At 45.3% G+C, this 23450-nt stretch overlaps 1 long non-coding RNA gene across 2 annotated transcripts in view; it reads right to left on the reverse strand.

Moving 5' to 3' along the window:
• Positions 1-4267: 4267 nt before the first annotated feature.
• Positions 4268-23450, reverse strand: part of LOC118640999 — a 70329-nt gene continuing 51146 nt past the window's right edge. The window contains exons 4-5 of one of the 2 annotated variants that reach the window (XR_004961502.1): positions 16340-16488; positions 4268-4415 (exon numbers count right to left, since the gene is read on the reverse strand). This is a non-coding gene — a long non-coding RNA (uncharacterized LOC118640999). Of the gene's footprint in view, positions 4416-16123; positions 16489-23450 lie in introns of those variants that run through there. The other variant, XR_004961501.1, reaches the window with a different exon arrangement.

The following is a 23450-nucleotide window of genomic DNA, read 5'->3' on the forward strand; positions in this document are numbered from 1 at the left end:
GTCCCTGCTCTTCGACTGCCCTGCTGACCAGCACAGGACAAATCACTCAACCTTGCTGGGACTCACTTTCCATCCTATGTCGAGGTGCTATCTGCTCTATCCTACACATAGATCTATCAGAGGGATCAAATGAGATGAAAGATGTGAGAGCCCTTTGAAAATAGTAAAGTACCATTCAACTGTAAGAAGATGGGGTGTCAGTCACTGAGAAGAAATAAGTAACAGAAATCTGGGGTTTCCACATGTTGTTGCCCTACAACTCAGCTTAGTTGCTATGGAAGACAGCCAGGACCTGGCAACTGAAATCAAGAAGAGGAAGGAAATGAGGAAGACTGACAAAGAAACAGGATGTAGCACATCCTGGACTAAGCACTGTTTTATTGACCAGCAATTTAAAACCAGGGCCAGCAACTGTTTTACATTCCAAAAAAAAGCGTCAAAAAAATCCATACAATTACTACATATATACTATACACACACACACACACACACACACACACACACTATATAATATACCTACCCACATTTATAATCCCACATATAATACATAACATATATAATATACGAGAATATACTATATACTATATAGTATAGTGCTAGTATATAGTATATGCTGGGTTGTACAACTAATATATAGTATATTATATATGCTAGCATATACTATTACTATATAGTATATAGCACAGTATCATCTATATTATATTATATACGCTAGTACATAGTCTATATACGTTACAAACACTATATATATAATACACATATTCTAATTCTCAGAGGCTTTGTTGCCAAGTTTCCTCACAGTGCTATTGCTGCTAAGCTGATAGATCCCTCTCCTTTGGGAGCTCTCAAGAGGCTGTCATTTTATTAGGGTGAGTGTGCCCAGCATATACAGGAGGGGACTTGCCACATGCTCCATAATATTTTATCTGACTCCTGCCATCAATCAAAGAACAGTTCTAACTGGGCCTGATGATTCAACAGTCTATAGGCCATTAGCCACAGTTGAAATAAGCCTTCTGAGAAGCGATTCCTATCCCAACAAGACTTCTAGCTGACTTTCCTCTTACTTTGGAGATTGCGACTCAAAAGCCTGCACGGAGCCAGGTATATCCCACAGGTGAGGGGAGAGGCGCGTGGTCGTCACGGTGGCGTGCTCGGACTGTGTCCAGCTGCCTGGTGCATGCTACTCCACCTCAAGGGGCAGATCTTCTAGTGTTTCAAAAAGAGTAAACAATCTGGACTTTTACATGAAATTGCCTGATTCTTCGATGGTTGCTCAATTTAAAAAAAGAAAACAAAGACATATAGATCCAAGGAAGCTGAAATTCAGCCTGTGAACATCCAATTAATGGCCTTTGCTTTTTCCTCAAAAAAATAATTATTATTTTTTTCTATTACAGTATCTATTAAAAGGTAAAAATGTAAATTAAAAGTCAAATTCATTTGATGTTCTGCTCCAGATTTTGATATTGTTATTGCCCAGGTCCCCTAAAGAACAGAACCTATCATTGTCCCTGGCCCCAGTTGGGATCGTGCAGGTGGCAACCAATTGATGTGTCTCTCTCACACTGATGTTTCTCTCTCTCCCTCCCTCTCTCTCTCCCCACCTCCCTCCTTTCCTCCAACTCTGTCTGAAGACAAATGTAAAAATATTTAGATTTAAAAAGAAGAAGAACAGAACCTATCAGAGTATACTACAAAGCTATTGTAATCAAAACAGCTTGGTACTGACATAAGAACAGGCATACAGATCAATGGAACAGAACAGAGAACCCAGAAATCAACCCAAGACAGTATGCTCAATTAATATTTGACAAAGGAGGCAAGAGGATACAATGGAGTACACAGTCTCTTCAATAAATGGTGTTGAAAAAATTGGACAGATACATGCAAAAAAGTGAAACTAGACCACCAATCTACACCATACACAAGAATCAATTCAAAATGGATAAAAGACTTAATTGTAAGTCATGAAAACATAAAAATCTTATAGGGAAACATAGGCAGCATAATCCTACACATCTCACATAGCAGAATTTTCACAGATACATCTCCTAGGGTGAGAGAAAAAAGATAAACAAATGGTATTACATCAAATTAAAAACATCTGCACAGCAAAAGAAACCATCAACAAAATGCAAAGGGAACCCACTGTATGGAAGTACATATCTGTCAATGATACATCTGATAACGGGTTAATTTCCAAAATACATTAAAGAACTCACACAACTCAACAAAAGGAAGACAAACAATCCAATTGAAAATGGGCAGAAGCCCTGGCAGCCCTTGGACCAAAGAGTCACAGGTTTGATTCTGGTCAAGGGCACGTACCTTCGTTGTGGTTTGGTCCCCAGCCCTGGTCAGGGTTGTGTGAGAGGCAATTAGTCGATGTGTCTCTCTCACATCAATGTCTCCCTCCCTCCCTCCCTCCCTCCCTCCCTCCCTCCCTCCCTCCCTCCCACTCTTTCTGAAGATAAATGAAAAAAATATCCTGAGGTGTGGATTAAAAACAAATAAAATGGGCAGAAGACCTGAAGACTTCTCCAAAGAGGACATACAGATGGCCAAGAGACATATAAAAAAAAAGTGCTCAAAGTCACTAATCAACAGAGAAATGCAAATGAAAATGATGATGTATCACTTCACACATGCTAGATTGGCTACCATCAATAAATCAATAAACAACAAGTGTTGGCGAGGGTGTGGAGAAAAGTGAACCCTAGTACACTGCTGGTGGGAATGCAAACTGGTGCAGCCACTATGAAAGACAGTATGGAATTTACTCATAAAATTAAAAATAGAACTGTTTGACCTGGTGAGCCCACTTCTAGGAATATATCCTAAGAATCCCAAAACACCAACTAGAAAGAATATATGTACCCCTATGTTCATAGCAGCACTATTTACAATAGCTAAGATCTGGAAACAGTCCAAGTACCCATCAGCAAATGAGCAGATAAAAAAGCTGTGGTACCTTTACACAATGGAGTACTATGCAGCTATAAAAAAAGATCACTTACCCTTTGAGTCAGCATGGAGGGACCTGGTGAGTATTATGCTAAGCAAAATAAGCCAATCAGAGAAAGACAAGTATTACATGATATCACTTATATATGGAATCTAACGAATGAAATAAACCACTGAACAAAATAGGCCCAGAGGCATGGAAGCATGGCACAGACTGACAGATCTCAGAGGGAAGGGGCGACAAGGGAACGGGCAGAGAATAACCAAAGAACTTCTATGCAGCCCAGCCGGTGTGGCTCAGTGATTGAGCATCAACCCTGCACCAAGAGGTCGCCAGTTCAATTCCCAGGCAGGGCACATGCCCATTTTGTGGGCCCAAACCCCAGTGGGGGGCATGCAGAAGGAGGCCAACTGATATTCTCTCTCATCGATGTTTTTTTTCTCTCTCTCCCTCTCCATTCCTCTCTCTCTAAAGTCAACAAAGAAAAAATATTTTTTAAAAAGAACTTATATGCATAATTCATGGACAGAGACAATAGTATAGTGAAGGCCAGGAGTAGGGCAGGAACAGAAGGGAGGGAAACATTGGGGGAGAAATGGAGGACATCTGTTAACACCCTCAACAATAAAAATAAATTAATTTTTTAAAAAAGAGTTTCCTGGCCGGTGTGGCTCAGTGGTTGAGCATCAACCCATGCACCAAGAGGTCGCCGGTTCGATTCCCAGTCAGGGATCATACCCAGGTTGTGGGTCCGATCCCCAGTGGGGGGCATGCAGGAGGCGGCCAGTCAATGTTCCATCTCATTGATGTTTCTATCTCTCTCTCTCCCGTCCTTTCTCTCTAAAACCAATAAGGGGGGGGGGAGAGTTTACACTGCATTTGGGGATACTATCCCTGGACTTTAAGAAGGGTCTGGAGAAAGGAGGGAAGCGGTACAAAGTTCACAAGCCACAAAGAGACACAACGGGTCAACAGCCAGGTGGATTTGCTCCACGCATAGGGACACAAAAGGGGTGCAAGGAGAAACTGGCCCTCAGACTGCAGTCTGTGGGAGAAGGGAAGGAGGGGGGCTTAACCTGCCATCTCCAGGGCGGAGAAAAGGGTAGGATAAGTGAAGCAGCTGGGGCACAGGTGTGACCCTGAGCAGGGAACCTTCTTCCTTTGCCCGACTCACCTCCCCCTAGTCCCAGTCCTGGGGAGCTCACCCCTGTTCCCATTTCCCAACAGTCAGTGTTAACCCCGCAGGGTGAGCCTCACCTACACTTGCATATGCCAGATCCCATAATGACAGAGGTGCTTCTGTGTACTCAGGAAGACCCGGAAGTCCAGGCATATGGCTGGTGGGCTGGGCTGCATGCTGTGGGGAGGGGGAGGGCACAGCACTCCCTGGGCAGGTGACTGGTTGGCTCAGTGGTGTCTGCAATATGGTCCAGGATGTGGTTGGTGCCTTTAAAAGAAAAAGAGGCCATCAAGGGAATCTAAGATGTCACTGACAGTCTCTGTGGCTCTAGGGACATAGCCAAAGAACAGTTATATTAAGAACCATTAAGTTAGCCCTGGCCAGTTTGCCTCAGCGGTTAGAGTGTCAGCCCGAGGACCAGAGAGTCGCAGGTTCGATTCCGGTCAAGGGCACATACCTGGGTTGCGGTTTGTCACCAGTCCTGGTCAGGGTTGTGCGGGAAGCAACCAGTTGATGTGTCCTTCACACACTGATGTCTCTCTCTCTCTCTCTCTCTCTCTCTCTCTCTCTCTACCCCTCTCTCCCACTCTATCTCAAGATAAATAGAAAAATATCCTCGGGTAAGGATTAAAAAAACAAAAAAGAACCATTAAGTTAGATTAAACATTACAAAAGAAAGGAGACACAAATTCCACGATCAAAAATGAGAGAGGGCCCTGGCCGGTTTGGCTCAGCGGTTAGAGCGTCGGCCTGCGGTCCGGAGAGACCCGGGTTCGGTTCCCGCTAAGGGCACGTACTTCGGTTGCAGTTTGTCCCCGGCCCTGGTTGGTTGTGCGGGTGGCAGCCACTCGATGTGTCCCTTTCACATCGATGTTTCTCTCTCTCTCTCTCTTCCTCTCTCTCCCTCCCACTCTATCTGTACAAAAAATGGAGAAATGTCCTCGGGTGAGGATTAAAAAAAAAAAAAAAAAATGAGAGAGGGACATGACTACAGATCCTGCAGTCAGGAAAAGATACTTTATATGAGCAATGTTTTGCCAAAAATGCAACTTAGATGAAACAGGCAAATTCCTCGGAAAAATTACTATCATGACAATCACTTTGTAAGGCATATAAATATCGAATCGCTATGTCGTACACCTAAAACTAGCATAATATTATATGTCGACTTCAATTAAAATATAATTTTTAAACAATTACTAAGCTGCCATAGCCCAAGGCTGCAGGACAAATCTGAAACTTCAATTACAAATGGAGGGAAATGCCATAGTTTACACATCTGCATACTTACACCACTTTCTCAATACCATTCAAGTCAGAACATTTATAAATTTACAAAGCCTCATAATTTAAAGTCCGGTAGCAGGGTTCTTCAAGCCAGGGTCTTGGCAGAAAGACTCGAATGGAAGCTTACCTTCCAGGCTTAACATAACTACAGAAAGAGGGTTAATAAAAGCAGTCAGGGGAGCTGATTGGAGGAGGCAAATCTGAAGAAGAATCTAAGAATATTAGAACCATACCCCACTGCTCCCGAAAGCTTAATCCAGAAAAATCCTGCAAAGACAGCTGGTTGCCAGCTCTTTTACATCAGAGATAGAAACCCAGGTACCCCCGGGGGTCAGAGACCCACTGAGACAACAGACAGTGGGATGGTAAGGAGCTGAGCAACCATGGCTCCATCTGGTTTTGCAACAGCGTATGTGCTCAGCATCTCCAGATTTTCTGGATTATTCTTTGAAATCTCCTATTGTTTAACTGTTGGCTCAAGTTGAAGAAAGAAAAAAAAAATACTATGTGGGCCAAACAAAACAACAGCAGCAAGCCAGATACAGCTGCAATCGACCAATTTGTGGCCTCGACTTTGTGTTTTGCTCTTAGGAGCTGGTGTGTGAAGAGAGAAAGCTGGGAGGGTGTGTGTGTGTGTGTGTGTGTGTGTGTGTGTGTGTGTGTGTGTTTTCTTATTTGGAAAGACCCAGCTCTGGGAATTCTTTCTTTCTTTTTCATGACCTCTGGGGTATGGGGACTTCAAACAAAGAGAAACAGCCACCATTAGACATTCTGGCTCTTTCTCCATCCTGCCCTCCAAATCTCAGCAGATAAGAAGCTAAATCCTAAGGTTTGAAGAGGTTGGGTTTCTTCTCTCCCCTTCAGGCTGTTGCCAACTCCCTGTCCTGTCTTCAGTTTTTGAAACACTCTGGTGATTTTGTTTACTGCCATTTCCATATGGCTGAGCTACATGGGGTGGGGGGAGGTTTCGTTTTACTATGAAAAGATGTTATCCCGTGTCAGGAAACGAGATGAAAAGCGAACATGCTTAGAGATTCCTGAAAAGAACGCAGATTCATTGCAGCCCCCGAGCCCAGGCAGTGGTGTGCGGAGCTCCTATTGTCTTCTGAGTTTGTCTGTCATGGCCACCTGTTCAAGCTCCAGTGAGCCAACCCAAGGTAGCTGCGCCTTCTCACAAAGACACTTCAAATGGGCACAGCGCTCTGCAGAAAATGACTGCCACTAATGAGGCAGCTCCTGCCAGCACCAGACTCCCAGCATCACCCTGCAGCATGACTGCAATGCAACCCTTGAGATGAAAAGAAAGCGAGGGCAGCAGGCAGTCACTGCAGCCCCTGACCCGTCGGAGAGGAGTGAACACTCAGAAACTCAAGGGGCTACGAACACTGGCAGGGAGGCTATCAGAATGCAGAAGGATGCTGACAAAATGTCCTCAAAGCCTCTCTCCCACTGCACTTTGATCAGCTCAGCCAAGACCCCCACGGATCCAGCCCTACTTCCTCAGGAGCTGTGCTGAGCACTTCAGGCCCCAATTGTCTGTCTCCTTTGTGGGTCTCCATCAAGGCCACTCCAACCACAATTTTCAGTAAGCCTGCAGCAAGTGTCTCTCTTCACAACGTCTCACACAGAAAGCAGAGGGTTTCCAAGACATCCTGCTGCTCTCAGGGACTCCTGTGGGGGCTTCCCCTCCCCCAGTTCCACAGAGGGAGGGGCTGCATGGGCCCTGGGGCTTTAACAGACCCCAACCAAGCAGTACCTGGGGGACATGAGAGGGGCGTGGCTTCACAGGGAAAGCCAGCAAGGAGTTAAGGGCTTGGGACTTGGGGACTAGTGAAAAGGACACATGCTGAGAAAGGAGAGAACAAAAGATCCCACCTACAGCCCCTGCCAATCACCTGGGGGCTGGCTGTCCTCTCAATTAGAAACCCTTTGTTCCTGGGATGATCTGCTCTAGAAAAATAAGACAGACCCTTCAGAGAATGAGCCACCTTAATGTTCCAGGAAAGGAAGAATTCAAAGAGGAAGCGAGCAAAGAAGTAAGTATTTGTACTCTTTAAAGGTCATCCCAAATTCCAAAAGAAGTTTTGCCAGAACTGTAGAGATGGGTGTTTACAATGGGAAAAGTATCCAAGTCATAGCAAGTAGTCATACCTCACATTAACAGAGTATCGGGTGCTGTTCTAAATCCTTTAGATGTGTGAGCTCTTTGTATCCCTGCAGCAATCCTATGTGGTGGGTACTCCCACAGCTCCCAATTTGCTAATGAGGACGCTGGGGCACAGAGAGGTTAAGTGACTTACCCACGGTCACACAGCTAATACGTGGCAGAACTGGGATTTGAACCGAGACCATCTGAGCCTCTATGCACCACCGCCTCTTGCCATTTGATACTATAAATACTAACAACAAAGACATAAAGGGCATGTTCTAATTAACAAAGCATTTTCATTGTTTATTTATGCCCCAAAAATATTTTTGTTTAGCACCCACACAACGGAGGTCCCAGAGACAGAGTGGGGAGCAAGTGAGCCCCAGGACCTGCCCTCACAGTTCTCTTCTCCAGCAGCAGATACATCAAGTCAACTGCTCCTCAGATGAAATCTAAAAGGGCAATGGTGAGCGCTATAAACAAACAGACATAGGATCATCACTCTCGGAAATAAATATTATTCTCCTCATTTTACAAATGAGGAAACTGAGATTTCAGAGTGAAATGCACAACAGCAAAGAGAATGCAGACTTTCACATTTTGTTTATTTTTGAGTAGCTACTTAAAATATCATATCTGTTGGCATTCGAAAGATAATTAAGGGCGTATGAGAAAAGTCACCGTTACCCCTCCTCAACCCCAGCCTCCCTACTCTCCTCTCAGAGGTAGTCAATGTTGGGTCTCCTATTTCTTGGGTTTCCTGCCAGAGACATTCATAAGTCATCCAATACACACACATTTTCTTTCCCTACACCAGTGATGGCACAATGAACACACTGTTCTGTTCCTCGGGTTGTTTCCTCTACCAAATCAACACACTGAGCTTCCTCGTTTTCTCGTGCCTGTGTGACATTTCATGACACGGATGTCTAATTCCAGTTTTAGCCCGTCTCCTCCTGATGGTCATTTAGGTGATTTCCAAACTAGCACAAACAGTGATGTAGGGACCCACTAAATAGGCCATTTCTCACACATGGGAGTGTGTCTTCCTGATAACCTCCCAGAAGTGGAATTACTGGATACATGACCTTGTGCATTTGCATTTTGGTAGATAGTAACCATATTGTCCACCCCTGGGATGCCCCAATCTGCACTCATCCAGCGGGGGGTGAGCATGCCTGTTTCACCAAACTCCAGCACAGTGAAAACACACTGCGTGGAGAATCAAATGACTCAGGGCCCCCTCCATCCCTCACCCACTGTGGGCCAACTGCAGGTCTCTCAATCTCTGATCCCCAAAGACCTCATGGGGAAAGTGGCTTAATAGTGCCCTACCATGTGTGCCCCCCATGTGTGTCCCCGAGGCATCCAGCACAGCCCTTTAGAGCCAAGATGGGAGGTACGGGAGCTCCCCAGGAGAGCAGCACACTAGAGATGCCACCAAGGCCAGCACCAAAGAGGGCCACCTGCACAGGGCCAGGGGCTACACAGGGCACCTCAAAGCAGACACCAGTTAAACAGTTCAGGCTCTGCAGCCAGACAGGCCACTGCACCAGCCACACGACCCGGGGCACGCGGCTCCCTTTCTTCTAGGGAACACCGAGAAGTCCAGTTTCTGAAGCATCCTTGCACTCTGCTCCCGGACTACACCCTGATGGGCGGACGGAATGTGCAAGACCCACAGCAAGCAGGTCTGCATTCTTGCTCATTTCTGCAGGAAATTTTAGAGAAAACCAAATGTCACAGCCAGAGTGTGGTGCCACCGGAGGCAAATTAAGGGAAGATACAGAGCTTGGAACAGAATCTCAGTTGACAGCTGGTGGCTGGAACTGGGTCGAAAGTTTGTCAGACAAACTTTGAACACCGAGGCAGAATGCAAGAGCAAAGTGAGAGGGAGAGAATGACGATAATGATGTGGTAGCTACTGTCCAAGCCTTGCCCATACCTGTGGACCAGGGCTCTGGCTGACAGCCACGTGCCAGAGTCATCTGTGCCTGAGGGCTCTCTCAAAGCCGCAGAAGACCTGTGGGCACTCGAGGAATCAGCACCCACCAGCTCTCAGACAACCCCTGACAACTGTAGTACAAATACACCAGCGCCCTCACCCCTCGGATGGGATGCCCCCAGGACCAGGCTCCAGCCGCCCGGGGTGGGAGATGGTTTTATAACGCCCCTTACTGCCTGCCTGCCTGCCCATCCATGTCTCATCTCCCCCAGCTCCTGACAGCGTGCCTCAGCATTTGCTTCTAGGGGAACCCAAACTAAACAATGGGGCACCAAGCTAAGGCTTTACAAACATTGTGCAGACATAGTATCTATCAAGAACAAACAGCCCACGCACGTCGGGAAAGGCCAGGCCTCTGTTTCGAAACAAAGGTTCATGAAGACAAAGGGGAGAGTGATCAACTCCGAGGCCAAGCCAGGGGCACAGAATGTGACCGAGCAGATCTTTTTCAGGTCACTCATTCTCTGACAAGAAAACAAGGCCAGTGGAGGAGAACCAGGTTTCCAAAGCCTACAGTGCAGGTCCATTGTCTGGGGCTCGGTGCCCTTGCAGAGTATACGCTCCCTGGGGAAATCATTTTCCCGTAGTGGATGGGTTTTAGTCTGCCCCGCTTTTGCAAGTCTGTCTCTTGCTCCAGAGTTGGCCTGAATTCACCACCGCAGGTTAGGGGAAGAAAGAATAAGAGGCCTGTTCTCTTTCAGGAAAGGCAGAATGAACTCTAGTTAAGTTTAGGAGCTGGAGCTTCAGCATCGCAGGCAGAGACGAGGCACAAATCTCTGCCTGAGCCACGAGCTATAATTGCTGCTGTCCTAAGCAAGAGGAAAACAGGCCGTGCTTTGTGGCTTCTTGCAACAAAAGCCCCATTCCTTAATGAGGTTTATTTAATTTAGGGCAGTAGGAAACTTTTGAGTTATTATTAGGCCACAAATGAAGGCTTGTGTTTCATTTAACTGCCCCACTTAACAAAAGAAACTTTGCCTTTGTAAACTAAAGAATTATTTTTTTAAGCCCGGCCAGTGTGGCTCAGTGGTTGAGCGTCGACCCATGCACCAAGAGGTCGCCAGTTCAATTCCCAGTCAGGGCACATGCCCAGGCTGTGGGCCCGATCCCCAGTGAGGGGTATGCAGGAGGCTGACAATCGACATTCTCTCTCATCAGTGTTTTTCTCTCTCTCCCTCTCCCTTGGCCTCTCTCTCTAAAATCAATAAAGAAAAAAATTATTAAAAATTAAAAAAGAATTATTTTTAAGTGTTAGAGGCCACTAGATAGCCTTGAGTAAAGCCTCAAAGTGCTCAGGTTTTGGTGGCCCATCTGTAAACTTAACAGACTTGGACAAACAACCCCAAAGGCTTATTCGGATTAAAAATCTACAGTTTTATTCACCTCACTCCCTTCCCTCCACAGAGGTTCCTTCAAAATCCACATCTCCCAGATATATTAAGTGGAAAAAGCAAGATATAAAACAGTATCATAAAATACTATCCAAGTGGGCAGCCCTGGCCTGTTTGGCTCAGCGGTTAGAGCATCAGCCCACAGACCAGAGAGTCCCAGGTTCGGTTCCGCTAAGGGCACGTATCTCGGTTGCAGTTTGTCCCCGGCCCCGGTTGGAGTCATGTGGGTGGCAACCACTCGATGTGTCTCTCTCACATCGAGGTTTCTCTCTCTCTCTTCCTCCCTCTCTCTCTCCCGCTCTATCTGAAGATAAATGCAAAGGTGTTCTCGGGTGAGGATAAAAAAAACAAAAACAAGGTGGGCATAAGGATGTGTCTCTGAATTTGTTTTTAGATGCACCAGATACTGTGGAAGTGGATATTAGACAGTACTTACTTGTGGGAGAAGGGGACAGGTACTGAGCAGTGGGGGTAACTTTTTGTTGCACACTTGGTCCATACAGTGGCTGTGTTATCTATTCAAATAATTAAACCAAAAGAAAAGGCAACAAATAAAAAAATCCACATCTTAACTGTATCTGTTCTTTCCAACCTTCAGGATCTTTGGATGCTGTTGGGGACTGCACATCTCCTGCCTGCTCAGGACCCCCCGCCAAGTTTCCCACAGAGGATGCCATCTACATGGACGAAGAAGTTCAAAGACAGAGAAATCTTCCCTCTGTCATCCATGAAAAACAAAAACAAAAACAAAAAACCCTCTATCAGTTCCGTATGTTACGGCATCGTGTGTCATCCAAGGTCTTCTCCTGGCTGAGTCAACACCACCGATCATCACCTCAGGAGGAAGTTCGTGGGTACTGGAGAGAGGGGCAGCCTGGCATTATGAAGGCTTTAAAACCCATACTTGTAAAATGTGATGGGAAAATTCATCTTTGAGGTTTACGGCCAACAAAATCTGTGATATCTCTTTTATGGATGCTTTCATGTCCTCTGCTGAGTGGTGAGCGGTTGATCTGGGGAAATGCAGGGTTGAGCATCCTCCTGAATGGTAAGAAGAGGTGTTGATACGGTCTCCCCAGAAGGGGTCTCCCAGGCCCCACGCCTCAGCCTTCTGAATGGGTGAGGAACCTTCTGCTGCAGCTCACGTCCCCATGAAGAATTTCTTTGCAGCATCGCCACTTCTGACAGGCCCTGGTGCCAAGACCTCATCGTCAGCCCTGGTCTCTGCCCTTCCTTCTGGGCCAGCCCGTCCCTTCCCCTCTGTGCTGCCCCATCGGCCCAGCCCTCCCCAGCCCAAGCCTCCTCAGTGAGCAGGCCTGTTTCTGCTACTCACTGATTGCCCTCTGCAGATACTATCTCTTCCCTTAGGGCTGTTCCTGCACAGTAAACAAGTCTTGTGGCGAAGACCCAAAAGCAATCATCCTGCAAAGTTATCACCGGCTCCTTGAGAGGAAAACAGACCTATGTCCTGCCCTGGCCTCTCTATCCTCCCAAACTTCCTGGCTTCTCGGTGAACTTGTAGCACTGTTTCAAAAGACGTCTCGCTCTATTCAAATTACAAAGGATGAACACCTTTAGTTTTTTTAATTTACTTAAAGTTGACAGTACTATAGATGTCCCCCATTTCCCCCCTCCACCCAGCCCCAAGGACGAGCACATTTAATGAAGTTCAAGATAACCCATTTCTCCAAGTATTGCTCCATGTTTCCAGAAACGACGACACGTTGCCTCTGTGAAGTCCACTGGCTCCTATCTTTCAAAGAGGAAGCTAGCTGGACAGATGGACAGTCCGGGTGTCCTCCATGTGTCCTAACCAGGGTTCCCTGACAGGCAGGAGCCTGGCATGGCTGTCATCCTCTGGAAGAATGGGTGTGGGCCAAGGGCCTTGACCAACTCCCAAGGACCCAGCGTGATGCTGGTGACACTGGTCTGTTCCAACTGACACTTGGGGAATCGGATTAGTGAATCCCTAGGGTGGTCTTAGACTCTGACACTGAGAGGGACCATAGAAACCACTTAGTGAAGGGCCTAAAGTGAGCACTTACTGCATGCTGAGAGCTTTGTAGCTCCACCTTGTGGATTCCTCCAACCAACTTCGTAAAGACCCTGGGGCTCAGGGTGGCTGTGACTCACCATGGTTAGTGTATGAGGGTGCTGGGAACCTCCCTCAGGTGGCACACACCAGACCCCAAGCCCCTGACCATCAGGCCATGCTGCACAAGCTGTCAATAGAATACTCTATGGCTTAAAAAATAAGTCAAAACCAACTGCAAACGCAAATCAAAACCACAATAAGAGACTATTTCACTCCCATTGGGAGAGCTACGTTTTAAAAAAAAGAAAAGGAAAAAAGTGTTGTGAGGATGTGGAGAAACTGGGACCCTCGTGCACTGCTTCCGAGAAGCAAATCCATCTCCACTTTGGCTCTCTGGCGCCACCTTGTGCTATTTTTGAAGCAGCCATAACGTTTTGGGTCTCTTTTTTTTTTTAACTCTGATAAAATTATTTTTTTAAGCACCTTTTGATTGTTATTATTTATTTTAGAGAGAGAGAGGAAAGAGAGAAACATCAACTTGCTGTTCCACTGATTCATGCATTCATTAGTTGACTCCTGTATGTGCCCTGACCAGGGATCAAACCCGCAACCCTGGCACATCGGGTGACACTCCAACCGAGTTCCTCAGCCAGGGCCTGATAACATTATTATTTTTTAAAGAACAAAATAGTTTTCAAAGTTTTACTATAGAAGGATTTCTATAAAATTCTATACTAATAAAATAATATTATTATCTTAATAACAATAATAATATCCTAGAAGAAAAGCAACTTAACCCATTTTTATTTAGTTAGTTAGTTATTTTTTTATCCTCACCCGAGGACATTTTTTCGTTTTTTTGTTCAGATAGAGTGGGAGGGAGAGAGAGGAAGAGAGAGAGAAACATCGACGTCAAAGGGACACATCGACTGGCTGCCACCCGCACGACCCAACCAGGGCCGGGGACAAACTGCAACCGAGGTACGTGCCCTTAGCGGGAACCGAACCCGGGTCTCTCTGGACCACAGGCCGACGCTCTAACCACTGAGCCAAACAGGCCAGGGCGTAACTTAACCCATTGTTGTAGCAATGAGGAGTCCAGGATTTTTCCTGAACATAGTCATAAATATTTTAAAGATAACCTTACGTGTAGAAGTCGGCTTTATTCATCTTGCCTTGAGCATCGCCTTTGACAGAGAAACGAAGTGTGAGATAAAAAGGAAGCTACATTTTGTGTTTAAAGTTTTATCAGGCCCAGAAGAGGAGCAGAGTAAGTGAAATACATTATAAACCAGTCTTTACCTGCTGTCTTAACTCAACACATAGCAAGTGACATAAACAGTTGCGGGTAGAATTGTCTTGTTAACATAAACGTTAATGTGGTCCAGCTACATGTTGCTAATGACCGAATCGATGCCTATAAATCTACTGGTCTACGGGGTGGGTTACGTTGCGAAAGCCAGAACTGTTATCTCAAAGGGGAGGAAGAGAGAATAAATTACACGTGACTGTGAAGAGCAATCGATCATAAGCCCCGGCACCTCAGAAGTCTTCCTCAAACCTTTCTTGTTCTTGTGGAATCGCAAACAAATCTTTCCTCACTCCACACAGAAATAAAGAAATGGGAATTGCTTCTGGGAAACCACACCCGGGTTCTGTGTGTCGCGGAGAGGGCTTCAAAGCATCTGCTCTGCTCACAGAAAGCCCTGAGCTGCAGGACAATGCGCAGGACTCAGACTCGGCATTGTTCTGGAAATCCAGTCCCTTTCTCCACCGCCGGACTCCGCACAGAGCTTGTGGGAGCCCAGACAAAACAGGAGTAACAGGACCCTGGGAAAGGAAGAAAGTTGGGGCCTTTCACATCTGCAGCCATCTCTCCACCAAAGGGTTCATTGATAAAGGCCAATCTGTGCAGCGTGAAGTGCGGAAAGTCTCAGGACAAAATAACACTTCCCTAGTGAGAAGCAAAATAGGTGAAGGCCTCATTTTTTTAAAAAAATTTTTTTCTTTAAATACATTATCTCATTTCCCCAAAATACACGTGGTGTTATTTCTGAAGTAAAGGACTCAGACTTTGAGGTCAGACAGTCTGAGTTTAAACCCTGCCTGTGTGATTTGTGTAACTTCGGCAGCAGCCCTGGGCTCCTGGGTCCTCATCCTGACACCGAGGTAAACAGTACCTGCCTCAGGGGATTGAAATGAGTACAAGTGATGCACCCTAGGACAGAGCCTGGCCCAATCAGGTGTTCAGTAAATGGCGGGTGCCATCTTCATGATGGTGATGACAATAACAAACCTACTATTACACTCCTCCTAGACCACCATCCTCCCAGACACAAACCTGCCCCCTCTTCTAAATGACGGGGTCACTGATAACAATAACCAACATCCAGTGAGCACTTACTATGTGCCAGGTACTATACATTAAATTATCTTAATTCACAGGGTACCCAAAGTTAGCTACAGCTAATACCCGCCCTTTACAGGGAAGGAAACAAGTCCAGAGAGGTTGGGTCATGTACTAGTCTGGTAAGCTAACTGCTATCACAAACACCACCAAAACCTCAGTGACTCAATGTGGTAAAGGCCTACCTGTCCTCCATGTCCTTGTTAGCAGAGGACATGAGAGAAAGGACTCACTCCAGCAGTGATTCGGGGACCCAGGCTCCTTCCGTATTGTGACTCCACCACCTCCTGTGCCTGAGCCCACTGGATCCTCTGCAGCTAGCTAACAGATTAGGAGGAGAGGGTGAGAATATCTGTAACTCTTATCTCCTTCAACCCAAGGTGACATGTGGCACTTCTGCTCATACTTTACTAGCTAAAACTAGTCTCTTGGCTCTGAATGCAAGGGGCTAGGAAATACTGGTGCTCCCAGGAAGAAGAGAATAGGAGTGATATTGGCAAACAATGATCATTTCTACCACAAAGAACTTAAGGTCATCTAGCCAGTGAGTATGGAAGTGAAATGTGAACCCAGACAGCCTGAGTCAGGCTCTGATTTAACCACTGTCATCTAAGGAGGGAACTATGAAGGCTTTACGACAGAGCCACACAACTTTTTACCATTCCTCCAATCGAGAGGTAGGGTCAAGGTTGAATCTGGGCTCTGTTAGTCCTTGACCAATAAGACTACAGAAGAAATGACACTATGATCATGCCCAGGCTCTAAAAACACTAACAGTTTTTACTTCCTGTTTCTTGAGAGAGTCACTTTGGAATCCAGCTTCCATGCTATGAGGAAGCCCAAGTTAGTCTGTACAGAGAGACCACATGGAGCAGCCACTGCAGGAGAAGTCCTAGTCGGCATTCAGTATCACCCACCAGACATAGGAGTGAAGATGCTTCCAGATGATTCCAGCCCCTGCAGTCAAGTCATCTCCAGCTTTTATTCTTCCCAGCTGATGCCCAGATATCATGGAGCAGAGACAATGCCATGACTGTACCCAGTCTGAATTGTCAATACCCAGAACCTGTGAACATACGAAAATGGTTAGTTTATGCCACAAGTTTTGGGGTGATTTGTTATGCAGCAGTAGCAACTAGAAAAGGAACTTACTTAAGAATTCCAATTCACTTAGATCCTGTTACTTTGGGGCAGGGGTACTTCCAAAGTTTCTTTATACCATTCTTCTTATTTTCTTTCTTATGTTATTTGATATTTTCCGAATTTCCCACAATAATAAATGATAACTTTTACCATCAGTGCAAAAAATAATTTTAAATGATTCACCCTTTGCTCGTCACTAAACCCCACTGACCTTCATGTTGCATTTGTTGTTGTTGTTGCATATTCTTTTTTTTTTTTTTTTTAATTCTCACCTGAGGACATTTTTCCATTTTTTGTACAGACAGAGTGGGAGGGAGAGAGAGGAAGAGAGAGAGAGAGAGAAACATCGACGTGAAAGGGACACATCGAGTGGCTGCCACCCGCACGACAAACCAGGGCCGGGGACAAACTGCAACGGAGGTACGTGCCCTTAGCGGGAACCGAACCCGGGTCTCTCTGGACCGCAGGCCGACGCTCTAACCGCTGAACCAAACTGGCCAGGGCTGTTGCATATTCTTTAATGAAAATATATAGATGTTCAATTTAATTCTACCATAGATTAGCTATTTGGGGCTAGTTCAAGTATGGATATAATTTATATGAGGAAATACTGCCCAAGTCCTAAAATCTGATGGCACAAACAATCACTTTCTTAGGTTTCATATCCTTACACTCTAGTACTATAGTTTTTCAACCTTTATTTATTTTGGAAGTACTAAAATAACTATATCATCAAGGAAGAGGTTAGCAGTGTTCCAAATTGAAGAAAATATGTGACAGTGTAGCTTCTATCGTTGAACGTAATGAGGCCAGAGACCAGGCTCTTCAGCATCCTCCTCCTCTTCAGATTTCCTGGGACCCTCAGGGGACTCGAGGTACTCCCTCTGACACAACGCCATGTTCAAAATTAATCTGCATTCTCAAGAGCCAACACTAGAGGGCCCAAGATTGAGCCTCCTCGTCAGAATGCTAGATTCATTTTTCTGTTTGTGTCCAGGATGACATGCTCACTACATTTTGTATGTGTGGTGGTGGTGGTGGGGACTTTATTCAGTGTAAATAGCTCAACTGTGATACAGTATGGTTTTGAGAAGGCCCTGGGGCAAGGAGGCCGTGGGGCGGGGCACCTCCCCAGCTATACAACTCTGCTCTGCTGCTGTGAGAAGTCTTTGGTGACACTACATTTTTAAAGAACCCATTTTCACATAATGATGTATAACTCTTTTCAAAATATAGGCCTCCATTAAAGCAAAAGTTGTACTGTGCCCTGGAATATTAAACAATTTAGGGACACCATACTTCAGTTAGATCAGGCTTCTGCAAACATCACACCAGAAAAGTTAAAAAATATTTGATAAGAAGGCTATATACTTGAACTCTAGACTGTGTTGCTCAGTGGTTGGAGCTTTGGCCAGCACTCTGAAGGGTCTTGGGCTTGATTTCTGGTCAAGGGCACGTACTGGGGCTGCGATTTCGATCCCAGGCCCTGGTCAAGGCCTGTGCAGGAGGCAAACAATCAATGTCTCTCTCTCACATCGATGTTTCTCTCTCTCTCTCTCCCCCTCTTCCGCTCTCTCTCTTTTTTTTTTTTTCTCACCTGAGGATATTTTTCCACCTATTATCAGAGAGTGTGAGGGAGGGAGACAGAGAGACAGAGAGAGAAACAGTGACATGTTAGAGCCACATGGACAGGTTGCCTCCCACATGACCCGAACAGGGCCAGGGACAAATGCAACCGAGATACATGCCCTTGACCAGAACCGAACCCACAACTCATTGGTCCTCGGGCCAATGCTCTAACCGCTGAGCCAAACCAGCCAGGGCCTTTCCATTCTCTCTAAAAATCAGTGGAAAAAACATCCTCAGGTGAGGATTAATAGGGGGGAAAAAAAGAATGCCACATTCTTGGACCTTAACGAGAGACAAAGCATAAATAAGCTTAGAAAACAATAAAAAACATAATAAAATAATTATATTACATCTTTAAACATAATGAAACCATCTCATTAAGCCTAAATTAATGTAAAGGTCAACAATGCATAATTTATGTCGGCCCATAAAACCACATTATGTAAATGATGATTAAATCAACATCCTCCCTTTTTTTTCTTAATCTCTACCTATTAACTCTATAAACACTAGAACACTGGTGTATTTTATGTGATAGTAACAAGTTTAAAAGATATCATGTTCTCCTAAGGCTATATGGCTGATAAAAATAAACCCAAACCCCACAGACACTTAGTCCACCAATATTTTTTTCAAACTTCACAGTGTTGTGTCCTAGGATATCGGCACTCTGCAAGGGAAGAATGATGGGAAAGATTCTACAGGAGTGAAGAAAAAGAGCTCAAGATAAAATACACCAGTTTCTGAGTGTGGCTGGGAACTGCCCTGGACATACATTTTCAGTATCAGGGAGCTGAGCCATATGAGTCCCTAGCGAGAAAGGGACCCGGATTCATTAAGCATCATCTAGTCCAGGCCTTTGGAATACAGATGTGAACCAAACTCACACAAATTCCTGCCAGCATGGAATTTGCTTCCTTGTGAGAGAAGACAGTCAATTAAGAAGTTAGTTGTGGCCCTGGCCGGTTTGGCTCAGCAGTTGGAGCGTCGGCCTGCGGACCAGAGAGTTCCGGGTTCGGTTCCCGCTAAGGTTACGTACCAAAAAAAAAAGAAGTTAGTTGTGGCCCTGGCCAGTTTGGCTCAGTGGTTAGAATTTCAGCCTGTGGAGTTGCAGGTTCGATTCTGGCCAAGGGCACGTACCTCAGTTGTGGTTGGTCCCTGGCCCTGAGGGGTTGTGCAGAAAGCAACCAGTCAATGTGTCTCTTCCTCGTCGATGTTTTTTTCTCTCTTCCTTTCTCTCCCTCCCACTCTATCTGAAGATAAATAGAAAAATATCCTCGGGTGAGGATAAAAAAAAAAAAGAATATGAAGAGGGTCAGTTTGGCAAGAACAGAGTGATTAAAATGGAAAATAATTGGACACCAAGTCAGAGAGAAAAGATAGAGTGGGGGTGGGCACACTGGAGGACAACACAGCTGATTGCAAGGATCTATGCTTTCGTCCTGAGGGGGCTGGGCTGCCAGAGGCTTGTAAAGAAAGGAACAGCATCATCAGACTTAATATTCCAATAGGACTACTCCAGTTACTAGTGTGAGACTAGGCTGTAGGAGACAAGGGTACAAGAAAGTATATCATAGCCCTGGTCAGTGTGGCTCAGTTGGGTGAGCATCATCCCACGCACAGAAAGGTCACCAGTTTGATTCCTGGTCAGATAACATACCCAGGTTGCAGCTTTGATTCCCAGTCATGGTATGTACAGGAGGCAACCAACTGATGTTTCTCTCTTACATCTATGTTTCTCTCTCCCTCTCCTTTCCTCTCTGTGTAAAATCAATAAAAACATTTTTTTTTAAGAGAAAGTATATTACATCAGGTAGCTCAGTTGGTTGGAGCATCAGCCTGTAGCCAAAAGCTTGCAGGTTCGATTTTGGGTCAGGGCACATACCTAGGTTGCAGGAATGTTTCTGGTTGGGATAAATACAAGAGGCAACCAATCAATGTATGTGTGTGTGTCTCTCTCTACAATCAATTTTTTAAAAAGAAAGTATATTATAAAAATATAGCCCTGGCCAGTTTGGCTCAGCGGGTGAGCGTCGGCCAGTGGACCAGAGAGTCCCAGATTCGGTTCCTGCTAGGGGCACATACCACACACACACACAAAAATACATAGGCAAGAGCCCTGGCCAGTTCTCTCAGTGGTTAGAACATCGGCCTACAGACCGGAGAGTCCCAGGTTGGGTTCCCGCTAAGGGCACATACCTCGGTTGCAGTTTGTCCCCAGCCCCAGTTGGGGTCGTGTGGGTGGCAACCACTCGATGTGTCTCTCACACATCAATGTTTCTCTCTCTCTCCCTCCCTCCCTCTCTGCCTCCTGCTCTGTCTCAAGATAAATGTAAAAATGTCGTTGGGTGAGGATAAAAAAAAATACAGGCAAAAAATAATATTAGCTTGGTAATAGCACTGTAATTTTTATCAGTCTATTCCTCTTGATGATCACAATGATAATTGCAGGACTTTTTCTAAAATACAGCTATTTGAAGACACTGTAGATTAACCAGAAGCAGACAGCAAAAGAAGAGCATGAAGCAATGTTGTGCAGAATTTTTGTAATCAACGTTAAAATCTAGTCAAAAGGTTTTTCATGTGTAAAGGCAACAGAAAATTATTTTCAGATGTCCAAGGACTGGAAAACATATTCTACACATTTAGAAAAAATTACTTGAAGATATACCAAAGCCAAGTGAAAGAAAAGTCAAAATTAAGAACCCCAAAATGGCCTGGCTGGTTTTACTCAGTGGTTAGAGCATCGGCCCCAGGACCAGAGAGTCCCAGGTTTGGTTCCCACTAAGGGAACGTACCTCAGTTGTGGTTCATCCCCGGCCCTGGTTGTACGGATGGCAACCAGCTGATGTGTCTCTTTCACACGAATGTTTCTCTCTCTTCCTCCCTCTCTCCCTCCCACTCTATCTGAAGATAAACGCAAAAGTGTCCTCAGGTGAGGATAAAAAAAAAAAAAGAACTCAAAAATGGAATTTGTAGCTTAAAAAGATTTGTGTAATGCTTCAACTTGGGCAAGGGAAGACATGTATATTAGAATTATGTTTTTTTAAATATATTTTTATTGATTTTTAGAGAGAGAGGAAGGGAGAGGGAGAGAAACATAGAAACATCGATGAGAGAGAACGTCAATTGGCCGTATCCTGAATGTCCCACACTGGAGATCAAGCCCACAACCCGGGCATGTGCCCTGACTAAGAATCGAACGGTGACCTATTGGTCCATGGATCGATGCTCAACCACTGAGCCACACCGGCTGAGCAGAATTATGTTTTTGTTTTTATTTACAGTTGACCAACACTATGAGAGATTACGGTATGCATCCCACCATAACCCATTCCTAGGGTGGGAGGGGAAAGTGGGAGGCTTAGAATCTCCACAGAGACAGACAGATTAGAGAAACTGTCCTTGTTACTTAGGTACTGGACTAACAGGTCTTTCCTGCCTCTGTTGGGCACCAAACTCACTGATCCCGTTTGATTGTGCTCTATCTGATGGCATCTGGAGCTTTGGGCAAGGCTTGGCCCTGCATCTTATACTCAACTGTTCCCATTCTGTAGCTGCTCCTTCCCCAGGGGTACATGCTTCACCCTGCAATACATACAAATCTCCCACGTTTAATTAACTTAACACAATACCTATGTTGTGCTGCCCCAGCACTTTCTAACAATAGCTCAACTTTTTACAAAGAGTCACTGAAATCAAGTTGTAATGAGGAATCGCACAATGGCCAATTTTACTACAAAGTAACTTGAAAATGTATGTTCTTATTGAGTGAAGAAAAAATTCCGGTTGAATACATGACAGATAATCAATAATGATTACCTGGTGGGCATGTATTACATTTATAATAGGACAAAAGAGCTTTACTAGGAAAGAGGGTGAGGATGTGAAAATGCAGAGTTTGGGGAAGAGCCAGCCCAGATCCTAAGTTAGCATCCCTCTCTGATAACCAGATCCTGCAAAGGAACCCAGACCAACGGCATTTTAGAGATGGAGGAACCAAGGCCCAGAGAAATCAGTGATTCAGTTCACTTCCACATGCATTTTCTTCTTTCTTTCTTTGAAGTTCTTTCCATTTATTTTTAAATCCTCACTCGAGGATATTTTCCCATTGATTTTCAGATAGAGTAGAAGGGAGGGAGGGGGAAGAGGAGGGGGGAGAGAGAGAGTCAGACAGAGAGAAACATCCATGTGAGAGAGACACAAAGATTGGCTGCATCCCGCACAACCTGGACTAGGACTGGGGATGAACCGAAACCAAGGTAAGTGCCCAGGGTACGTGCCCTTGACCAAAATTGAACCTAAGACTCTTCGGTCCACAGGCCAACACTCTAACTGCTGATCCAAACTGGCCAGGACTGTTTTTTTCTTTCTTAATGGGTCTACCATTTACAAGAAAATGAATGATGTTTTTTTTCCATCAACCAGCATTTGCTGTGTGCATCTCTGGAGATACAAAACAAGCCATGCCCTTGCCCTCAGGGAACTCACAGCCCACTGGAAAGACAGAAAAGTGAAATTAAATGGACTGAAATGTGGCTGGTACCATTATAATAAAAGCAACAGCCACCATTTATTTTGCAGTCACACTCACCGTGTGTCAGTCACAGTCCCAGTTCCCACTGACACCTTGTGGGTGTCACTTTAATCCTTGTTTAGGGAGGGGAAATGACTAGGTCAATGTTACTTAGCTAGGAGGGCTAGAGCTGCCCTTGAAACTCAAGTTTGCATAGTATTTGAAAAAACTGCGATAGAGTGAAACCATGCAGGTCGAAGCACAAAGTGGTGAGGGATGACTGTAACATTTTTTTTTAATGTTTTTATTGATTTTTTAAAGAGAAGGGGGGAAGAGATAGAAACATTGATGTGGGAGAGAAACATCAACTGGCTGCCTCCTGCACACCCCCTACTGAGGATTGAGCCCACAACCAGGGCATGTGCCCTGACCAGGAATCGAACCAGAACCTTTCAGTCCGTGGAAGATGCTCAATCCACTGAGCCACCCAACAGTTTTAACATGTGCTGGCTTATGATTCCAGGCGCGCTAAGCCACGCCCCAGCCATGTGCACTCGCTCACTCCCGTGACTGGTGAATGCACACATTTACTAGACCTAGTCAGTATAAATTTAAAATACAGTAATACATATTTGTGGAATATAATGAACATAACAGTCTGAGGAATGGGATAGTCCCAGAGACGTGGAAGTGGGGTACAGACTGACAATCCCCAGAAGAGGGGGTGGTGGGGGAGAGAT

Source organism: Molossus molossus, unplaced genomic scaffold (assembly GCF_014108415.1).
Source record: "Molossus molossus isolate mMolMol1 unplaced genomic scaffold, mMolMol1.p scaffold_m16_p_24, whole genome shotgun sequence".
NCBI lineage: Eukaryota > Metazoa > Chordata > Mammalia > Chiroptera > Molossidae > Molossus > Molossus molossus.